General features: G+C 43.4%; 1 pseudogene; it reads right to left on the bottom strand.

The window, feature by feature from the left end:
* Nucleotides 1-6,304: 6,304 nt before the first annotated feature.
* Nucleotides 6,305-7,136, bottom strand: LOC140844582 (olfactory receptor-like protein OLF4; annotated as a pseudogene).
* Between the last annotated feature and the right edge of the window lie 3,010 nt (nucleotides 7,137-10,146).

The raw sequence follows: 10,146 nt of genomic DNA, 5'->3' as shown, positions 1-10,146 counted from the left end.
GGCATATCAAGGCCCTGTGAGCTGGATGTTCATGTGACTGAAGACAATTATGGCTTGGGCCTGTGGCCATGGCTTGAATGACACCACCAAACTATCGTATTCTGGTTACAACCCTGGGAAGAAGCAGAGGTCTGATACACCTCCATAGACAATCAAATGACTGACATGTACCATGTTTTGCTGGCTATGGAGTCCATCTGCAGAACAGCCCTGACAAAGGTAATAACCACTTAATCCATTCCTTGGTGGGTACAAAAGTGGGCACAAAGGTCATAGAGTGGTGTGGCATAGATGCCTACACTGGCCAAGTGGAGAACTATAATGCTTATATCAGTGCAAGGCAAGAAGAATTTTCTTTGGAGCCATTAGTAGCAGACAGCCATTATCAGGAGGGAAGTTGCATGGTACACAAATGGCTCCAGCCATGGACAGCCACTGAAATGAGGTGCCTTAGATTTCCATCCTAAGGCTGACACAATATGGATGGAATATAATGAAGGAAAGGCACAGTTGTGGACAGTATGGCTCAGGATCACCCAGGAGCTCTCCTCATTAGTTGTCTGCAGTGATGGCTGGGCCATCTACTGAGGCTTGACTCTGTGGCTACCAAAATTATACATGCAAACTGGCTGGCTGCTCACTGACCCCTTTAGGGGCATGAGCTGTAGGAAGACTTAGGGGCCTTTAGTGAAATTAAAACAATTATAGTATACCATGTGACAGGCCATTTACCACTGGCATCCCCAGGAAATGATGAAGCAGACACTTTGGTGCAGGTGCATTGGCTGGAAGGAAAGCTGGCTTCTGATGTGGCCAAATGGTTATATCAAAACTTTTTACGTGCAGGGCAGAAAACAATGTGGGCTGTAGCACATTTTGGGGGCCTGCCCTTGGCCTGTGAATAAGTCATAAGAGCCTGGTAAGAATGCATTATATACTCTAAAGGAGACTTACACCAAGTCCCACAGCAACATGAAACAATACATAAGGGGACAATGCCTCTCATCAGGTGGGAAATAGGCTATTTTGGGTCTCTGCCCATACCAGAGGTTATTGATATGCCATGACTAGTGTGGACACAGCTACTGGACTTATGGTTGCTTTTCCTATGCATTGCACAGACCATCAAATGACCAAAAGAGGCTTGGAGTTTCTCTTTGTAGTCTCTGACTGACTTCAGGTAACTGAGACTGATCAAGGCCCCCACTTTACTGGGTATGCACCATAAGAATGGGTACAAAAATTATGGATAAAATGGGAGTTTCAATTACCATATAATTCTATGTGGGGTGGGAAGCCACGATAGAGTTACAATGGTTTATTAAAATCTGGCCTGAATTCAGAGACCAGTAGTCTATGGCTATGGTGTGTCTGCTATGGGGAGTGTGACAGCATTTGAATGAGAAGCCATGGAACAGGGTATTGAGCCCGGTAAACATGCTAACACAGATTGATGCCTCTGCTGTACACCTGCAAGTACAAACCAAGGAGGAACTGAGGCCAAGATATGGCCACCAGAATAGCATCTTGTTGCCAGCACTGGTTGCAATAAGCCCTGGGGACAGTGTTCAGTAGTTGTGGCCTTGGACATTTTCACACAGGGATCAGCAGTGACTGGCCCTTCTGGCATCTTGGGGACTAGGCCTGGAAGCTGGCATCCTGTGAATTCCAGGAGTAACAGCACAGTGTTCCCCAAGGATATGGTAGTGTACCTAAATGGCCAGAAGGTAAGAGCATCTTACAGGGAGTTTTGTTTTATCTTTATGGCCAGTGCATATGCCTTCAGCAGCACTATATATAGACCCCTCAAAAACCCTCAAAGGGAGAGGGAGAATGTGTTGTATACCAAACCCATCAGTACCCCCTTCCTGCCACAGTCTTATCACAGGACCACATGCATCCTACCTGACGGACAAAATTTGCCTATGTTGGCATCATTAAAACATGTGTCTTATCACTGTTAAGTTTAATCTCCTCTAAAGTCTTTGTGGATTGGGCACACACCCTAGCAAAAACTGCTGCTGGCTGAGTGTGCACAGAGCTGCCTACTGCTTCACTACTAGCCTCCGGTGGAAAGTGCGAGTCATAGACCCATCTGAGTAAAACTGTTTTGAATACAGCTGCTGGCAATTAATCTCCTCAGGCTTGAGGAACAAAAAATAATAATTTTGTTGTTATCTGTATCATGATTTCTGTTATTATTTGTATGTTGTTATAGCCTCTATTGCTATTTTGGGATCTGGTTACAACGCTCAGCTTTCTCATACAGGGATCATCATGGAAGATTGAAAGCATATAGATCATGAGGCAAGAATTCTGAAGGGGTGTAGCATAGGGAAAAGGAAATTTTATGGCCAGGATTCTCACCTCTCCTGATTCTAATATTGCCCATTGCATACATACAAGGCTGCTTACATATCCCTTGGATAAAAACTGTTTATCATTCAATAAAGCCTCCCAGAACAAACTGTCAGTCACAGAACTACCAGCCCAGGGGAGGTGAATGCACAGTGGAAGGAAACACACAAGCCCCTGGATGTGATTGGTCAGCTGTCAGTCAGTCATCATAAAGGCTGGCCCACAGAGGCCCACTGAGTGCCAGGAGGCTTGCAGAGGGAAGCCTCGGAGAACTGTGGAAGGATGCAGGAGAGTGAAGCCCTGGAAGCGTGGGGCTGGGAAGGGAGAAGAGAGCCCCACGCTGGGAAGCATGAGAGAAAGCAGAGGCTGTAGCTGGGCCAGAGATGGAGAAAAGTGTTCACTGTTCGTACACAGCAGGATGACTACCATGAAAATAAAGCTGGTATGAGGCCCTTTTTACCCCCAACATTCTGATGTCATTATTTTGTCTCTCCAAATTCATAGTGAACTTGTCTGGAGTGGGGAACACCCCGCTTGGAGGAACAGCAGAGGTGTAAAAAACGTCAACAGACTTAATGTGAAAACTGGTTTCATACTTTCCTCTATAATTAAATTGTGTAAATGGCTTAGTTACCAAGTGTATTTTTTCCAAACTCATGATTATTCCTCAGGTACTCTAGGGAAAAATGTGTGGCACTATATATGTAATTTGAAATGAAATTACTTTAACAAATTCAAATTTCCCATCTTAACCCCAGGAGAAGGGGGTTCCCTGCTTGGGAAAAGTTCTTTATTAATTTCATGAGACCAAAGGAAGGTATATGGGCCAGAAGTTGGGAATTAAAGGATTTATTCTCATGGCTCAGTCTCTCCTGGCTCACATGGGTCACTGTCCCCTCTCTATTGGCTCCCAAGCTCGCTCTCTCTGGCCATACTACTCCCAGCCCACCTCCCACGACAAGAGGAATTCTGTGAGAATGTCCTTGGTGACTGGTGGATGCTTGACCGACTTGTACCAGGAACAGAGGGGAGGACAGAATGGCTGTTTCCTCTTCACCCCTACCCTGGACCAGCAAATCTGTGACTGACAAGCTGTTCTAGGCAATACATCCCATAGATATGCAAACAGGATACCTATTAAGGCCAGGCAGGAATCCTGGTCAGAAAGTCCCAATTTTCTCCACAACCCACTCCTCCAGGCTTCTTGCCTCATAAGCTATGCACCCACAGTCTTCTGCAATTGTCCCTGTGCAAGAAAGCTAGGGCACTGTAACCAGACTAAGAATCAGGATTCAAGAGAACAGAGAGCCATAAGCCCTTCACAGGGGCTTTGGTGAGGGCTTCCTTGCATAGTCATGATTGACTAAATTACTGGCCATTAACTGATGAAGCCTCCACCCCTGCCCTTGGGTGGGGTCCCAAAGTCTCTCATCAATATGATAGGACACCCATTTTACATTTAAGACTCTGCAGTGTTTTCAGGAACTGTGGATAAGGAACAAATATATCTTGTAAATATATATTTCTTATGACTCATTGCATCTCAGTCCACCCCCTTGCCTTCAAACACTGATTCCTTACAGTAAAAGGAACGCACCTGTCACAGCACTTACATCTGGTGTGTCATTTCTACAGGAGTTAGAATAGGATCCATGCAAGTAGGCCTGACATTCCAAGGAGCATGTGTGATGTTGGGGCAGACTTAAAGAGGTGGCTCACTTGTCCTGTAAAAGTCTTATGACCAGAGTCTCTCCCAGAGGAATGTGATTCTGGTTTGCAGGCTGTCATTCAACCTTGTCGGGTTCCAAAAGCAGAGGTGGTCTTGGCAAACATATAACTTCAGCCTTGAGGGTATCTAATATGCTTTTGCTAAAAGATATTCTCTGCCTTGAGCCTCTTTTCAGGTATTAATAAATCTTGGATATCCCTCATTGCATAACCCACTGATTCATCCTTTTATACTCAGCTATAATTTCTTCTCTCCATTTGTCATTTCTCTTTACCCAGGCATTTCCCCCTGTGGAAGGGATGTTAGGTCTGGCTACTGTGCTGGCCCAGATTGATGGCAGCAAAAATACCAGCCTAGAAGTGCCTCCTCTCAATCCACTCCCGTTCCTGGAAGGCGGGGTTACACAGGAACAGAACTAGTCAGCTGTCCCCGCCGCTAGGAAGCACAGCTGCACCACCAGCCCCAACACGGCTAGAAGGGATGAAGGCACAATCCATCCCAACAGAGCATTAGGAATTCTGGCATAAAGATTTATTATAAACACACAAATAACAGAAATTATGATACAGATAATGAGAAAACCATGACAATCCTCAAGCCTGAGGATCCAGCTGCATTCAAAGTGCTTCCCAGATTGCGTCCATGGCTTGCACAGTCCATGCGGGACCAGCAGCTGGACTGACAGGGAGCTCAGGCCTGTCAGCGAGCAGCAGCTGTGGTTAGGGGTGTTCCTGTTCACAGGAATGTAGAAGAGATTAACCTAAAGGGCAATAAGACATCGTTTTAATGACACCATAGGCAAATCTTGTCCATTAGGTAGGAAGCATGCAAGAGATTGGTCCTGGGAAAGGACAGGGCATGACTCAAGTCCTGTCCTGGTCTAGCATAAAAGACCTTCACCCTTCTCCCTGTGGGAGTTACTGATGGATTGATATGTAGGACGATGGGAGGCACATTCTCTGGCCACAGTGATAAGACAAAACTCCCCAGTAAGATGCTCTTATATTCCAGCCATTTTGGGTACAGTACTGTAATCTTTCGGGGCCACTCTCCTGTTCCTCCAGAAACACATGGGAGGCCAGCCTCCAGGCCTTTTCCCCAAGGTTCCAGAAGGGCCAGCAATCACTGGTCCCCGTGTCAAAATATCCAAGGCCACATCCACTCAACAGAGTCTCCAGGGTTTAGTGCTGTTGGTGCTAGCAGCAAGATGTTATTCTGGTGGGCAAACCACGGCTGCAGCAATTCCTCCTTGGTTTGTGTGTGCAGTTGATCTGATGCCCTTTCATACCAAATGGCATAAGGGTCTCAGAATTTATGCCAAGTGCAGGATAAACACTCTCCAGTAGCCTACAAGACCCAAAACCCCTTGCAATACTGCCACACTTCTAGCAAGATTTTACTGGGCTTCCCATCTAACTTTTATTTTTCACTGACTTTATCAAATCAGTCCACATCTGGGCCCTTGAGGCCTTCACAGGGCCCTTTGAGCCTTTTCTCTCAGTAGATGACCATATTTCCTTCTGTGCTCTCATTGTTTATATCTCTCCCAGATCTGCTACAAACAAGTAACCTCATTTATGGGTTGCCATAAGTTAGGGCAAGAATAGTCACTAGGGACCCAAAGAGTGACGGGGGTGGGCTTTTGAAGCACCAGATTTCTCATTCCCATGGTAAAAACTCCTCTTCTGGGTCCTGATGTCCAGGAGGAACACTGTGGTCATGTTCCTGGTGATGGCTAGGTGCTTGACCAGTTAAATACCAGGAACAGGGTGGAGGAAAGAATGGGTGTTTCCTCTGCACCCCTACCCTAGACTGGCAAACCCATGACTGACCAGCCACACTCTGTAATGCATCCCATAGATATGTAAACAGGACACCTTTTAAGGCCAAGTGGGAATCCTCATCAGAAAGTTCCATTTTCCCCACAGCATCTATGATAACGGAAATTTCCAAGTATTTGTTATCCAAGGTTGGGAAAACTTTGGAAATGTAGGAAAATTGACAAAGGGAAAAATTGTCTGTATAAAAGGCATAACAGTAACTTAAGTTAGTTATAAATAGTATAGAGAGGTTACAATCAAATAAATGGAAATATAAGAAAATAAAAAGAAGGAGCAAGCTCTGTGTCTAAAATCTAATCAAAGCATAGCAATTTCTGGTTGTGAGGCTTTGACCTATAAAACCATGAAAACTTCTTCATCCCCAGGAGAACTGACCTTACACAACAGACATCCCAATTAATCTTCCTAGAGCCATTTTTATGTCTTTGTTCCTCAGAGTGTAGATGAAGGGGTTCAGCACGGGCATCACCAGAGTGTACATCACCGAGGATGCTGTGCTTGAATGGGAGCTCTGGGTAGCCGCAGAGCTAAGGGACAACCCTAGCATCGTACAATAAAATAGGGACACAACAGAGAGGTGAGATACACAGGTGGAAAATGCATTATACTCTCCCTGAGCTGATGAGATTCCACATATGGAAGAGATTATCTTAGAGTAAGAGTAAAGGATCCCAGCAAAGGGATCGCCACCCAGCAGGACAGCTGCAAAGTACATCACCAGGTTATTAAGAAAGGTGTTTGAACAGGCAAGTTGGATCATCTCATTGAGCTCACAAAAGAAGTGAGGGATTTCTGAGTTTGTACAGAGGAAAGGTGCAACATCATTAAGATATGAAACAAGGAATTCAGGAAACTAATGATCCAGGACACCAGGACCAGAGGTCCACAGATCCAGGGGCTCATGATGACCATGTAGTGCAGGGGGTGGCAGATGGCCACATACCTGTCATAGGCCATTATGGTCAGGAGAAAGACATCAAACACTGCCAAGAGTATAATAAAATAAATCTGGATGATGCAGCCTTCATAGTTACAGCTTTGTTCTGTGTCTGGATGATCCACAGCATCATGGGGATGGTGGTGGAGGTGAAGCAGATGTCCACAAAGGACAGGTCAGAGAGGAAGAAGTACATGGGTGTGTGCAGGTGGGAGTCTGAGCTGACAGCCAGGATGAAGAGCAGGTCCCCAAACACAGTGATCAGGTACATGGAGAGTAAAAGTCCAAATATGAGGGGTTCAGTTCTGGTTCCTCTGAAAATCCCAGAAGAAAAAATTCAGAGGTTTGGGTGTCTGGTTCCACATGGTGGACATAACTTCCAGAAAAGAGGGAAATAACATGACTAATCTTCACACAAACTTGCATCATTCGTTCATAGTTGAAATGCTACAATTGGTATTTTGCAGTCAAGAAGCAAATTTTAATATTTTGTGCATGGTCCTTGTTAGGGAGTCCCTTTAGTCTTTTTATATGAAAATTTTGGCCCAATAAGCTTTTTGTCTGGGAAGTCATGCCCTTTACAGTTTTAATGTGAAATTCTTCAGTATTCTGTGAATATATATTGAGTGCTGACTGTGACAGGGTGTTCTATTTTCCATTATTATTCAGGCAAGGTCTGCAGACAAGGTGACAACTGAACAGACACTTCATGTAAGAGAGGGGGAAAGATGGAAGTCTAGATGGAGAAGTGTGTGCTCAGCAGAGAATGGCCAATGCCAAGGCCATGAAGAAGGTGCTTGTTTCAAGTGTTCAGGTCAAGAAAGGTGAAGCTGGAGTTGCAAGGTGAATAGAGATGAGGGAGGGTGATGAGCGGTGGTGTCAGACGTGGTGAGAAGGCAAGTGGTCCTAAAAGATCAAAGCAAAGGAATTCCCTCAACCACACTGCCTCTTGTGCTCTTGTTGCAAAGACATCCATGAATTGAAACAGATCCCCTACTTAACACCTTTTCTTGACTGAGTGCTGGCACCTGTATTGTACGAGTCACCATGGAATATATGAGTCCGGGTGCCCCTGTCCTGAGGATGGCTCAAACTCCACAATCACACACATACTCACCCAAAGGTATGCAGCTCACAATGGTCTTTCACTGTGATGTAGAAGTTGTTACAAGGATTTCCAATTCTTAGGCTTCCCATGAAAAATTAAACTTGGGTCTCTATTGGGAACACCATTTACTATCACATATTTAATGAAACAAAAATGTGTTCAAGGGGCTCTCTTGTCCCCTCCTGTCGTGAGCCGGGAGCTCTGTCTGTCCTCTCACTGCATCTCTCAATAAAAGTCCCCCTGGCTCTCCTACCTTGACTGTTTTTAAAGAAAATGTGTTCAATAAACAGAGAGAGATAGAGACACAGAGAGTCAGAGGCATGAAATGGATGAGGAGGAAAAGTCATCTTAAAATCCCAGGCGGTCCCTGATAGACCATGAGGGAGAATAAGTTTAATTAGTTCTGGTAGCCATCCAACCCTGATTACTTTCCTAAAAATATTAAGAGAACAAAAAGACAAAAGTAGTGATGTCTTTGGTGTCAAACACCCTACCTAGTGTACATCCAGGAGAAGGTGAGCAAAGTGATAAACAACACTTCACAAAGGAAAATACACAGTACACCCAACGTAGGGAATTTTTAATATCAAGCACTAGAATACTTGTTTTCCCTCTGCCTACCCCATAATTATTTGACAGTTCATTTTTTCACTAATACACAGTTTATTTTACTTCAAAAATTTTTCAATTCTCATTTTACATTCGTATTAAATTTATCCTATAGACAAGGGTTGTAAGGACTGATTTTTGGACATTTTATCACAAGGAAGCAATCTCCAGGGGCAAACGCATACAGTTAACCTACTGACTTTTCTTTGGAAGTCTTAGTAAAAAGGAGACATTGTAAATGATTTATTAAAATTGAAAAATTTTTAACACTTGGAATATTTGCTTGACCGAAGGAGAATTATTTTATGTGAGGTTAATCACACTTGATTTGTTATATTTCTTATATTATTATTATTGCTGTTATTAGACTTCCTAGTTTTTATCCTTACAATCTTTCCTTCCTAGAACCCAATTAGTGATTAGATTTGGGGTGTTCCATTAACTGAGTGTCCATCATCCTTGTCCACTTGAATGCATGAGATCATAGTGCCTGCCATTTGTTTCTCCTTAACATGAACATAAACTCCTTGCCACAGTAAATTATTCTCTTTTCAGCATTGGTTGAGACTGTGAAATCTGAAAATTCACTTTGGGATACCACCACAATACCTCACAAAGTTAACAGAGATGTCACATTAGCAAAGGAATAACTTATTCTATCAAATTACTGTGTGTGTAAGGTGCATATGCACAAATGTAATGGTCATATATAAAACAATTTCATATTAAACACTGAATTTCACAAATTTTCATTTATATTTGAAAGTCTGTCATAAACTAATGAACCTCTTCCAAAATACCTACTCAATCATGAGAAAATAAAAGGAGAGATAGAAATAATTTGCTTTCAATGTGAAAATTTGGAGTTATCATGAGGCACAGCTAACATTCTATACTTAAAGTCTTACAAGTATTTACTTTTCTTTGTTATCATTAATCTACAATTACATGAAAAACATTATGTCTACTAGGTTCTCCCCTTCACCAAGTCTCCCCCACAAACCCCATTACAGTCACTGTCCATCAGCGTAGTAAGATGCTGTAGAATCACTATTTCTTTTCTCTGTGTTGCACAGCCCTCCCCTTTCCCCCACTCCCCACATTATACCTGCTAATAATAATACCCTCTTTCTTCTTACCACCTCTTATCCCTCCCTTCCCTTCCCTACCATTCTCCCCAGTCCCTTTCCGTTTGGTAACTGTTAGTCCCTTCTTGTGTTCTGTGATTCTGCTGCTGTTTTGTTTCTTCAGTTTTTCTTTGTTCTTATATTCCACATGTGAGTGAAATCATTTGGTATTTGTCTTTCTCCACTTGGCTTATTTCACTGAGCATAATACCCTCTAGCTCACCCAAGTTGTTGCAAATGGTAGGATTTGTTTTCTTCTTATGGCTGAATAATATTCCATTGTGTAAATGTACCACACCTTCTTTATCCATTCATCTACTGATGGACACTTAGGTTGATTCCATTTCTTGGCTAGTGTAAATAGTGCTTCAAAAAACATAGGGGTGCATCTGTCATTTTCAAACTGGAGTGCTGCATTCTTAGGGTAAATTCCAGAA

The sequence above is a fragment of the Manis javanica genome, chromosome 1, assembly GCF_040802235.1.
Source record: "Manis javanica isolate MJ-LG chromosome 1, MJ_LKY, whole genome shotgun sequence".
Taxonomy (NCBI): domain Eukaryota; kingdom Metazoa; phylum Chordata; class Mammalia; order Pholidota; family Manidae; genus Manis; species Manis javanica.
The sequence above is the reverse complement of the archived record's forward strand: the minus strand, read 5'-3'. Positions and strand labels throughout refer to the sequence as shown.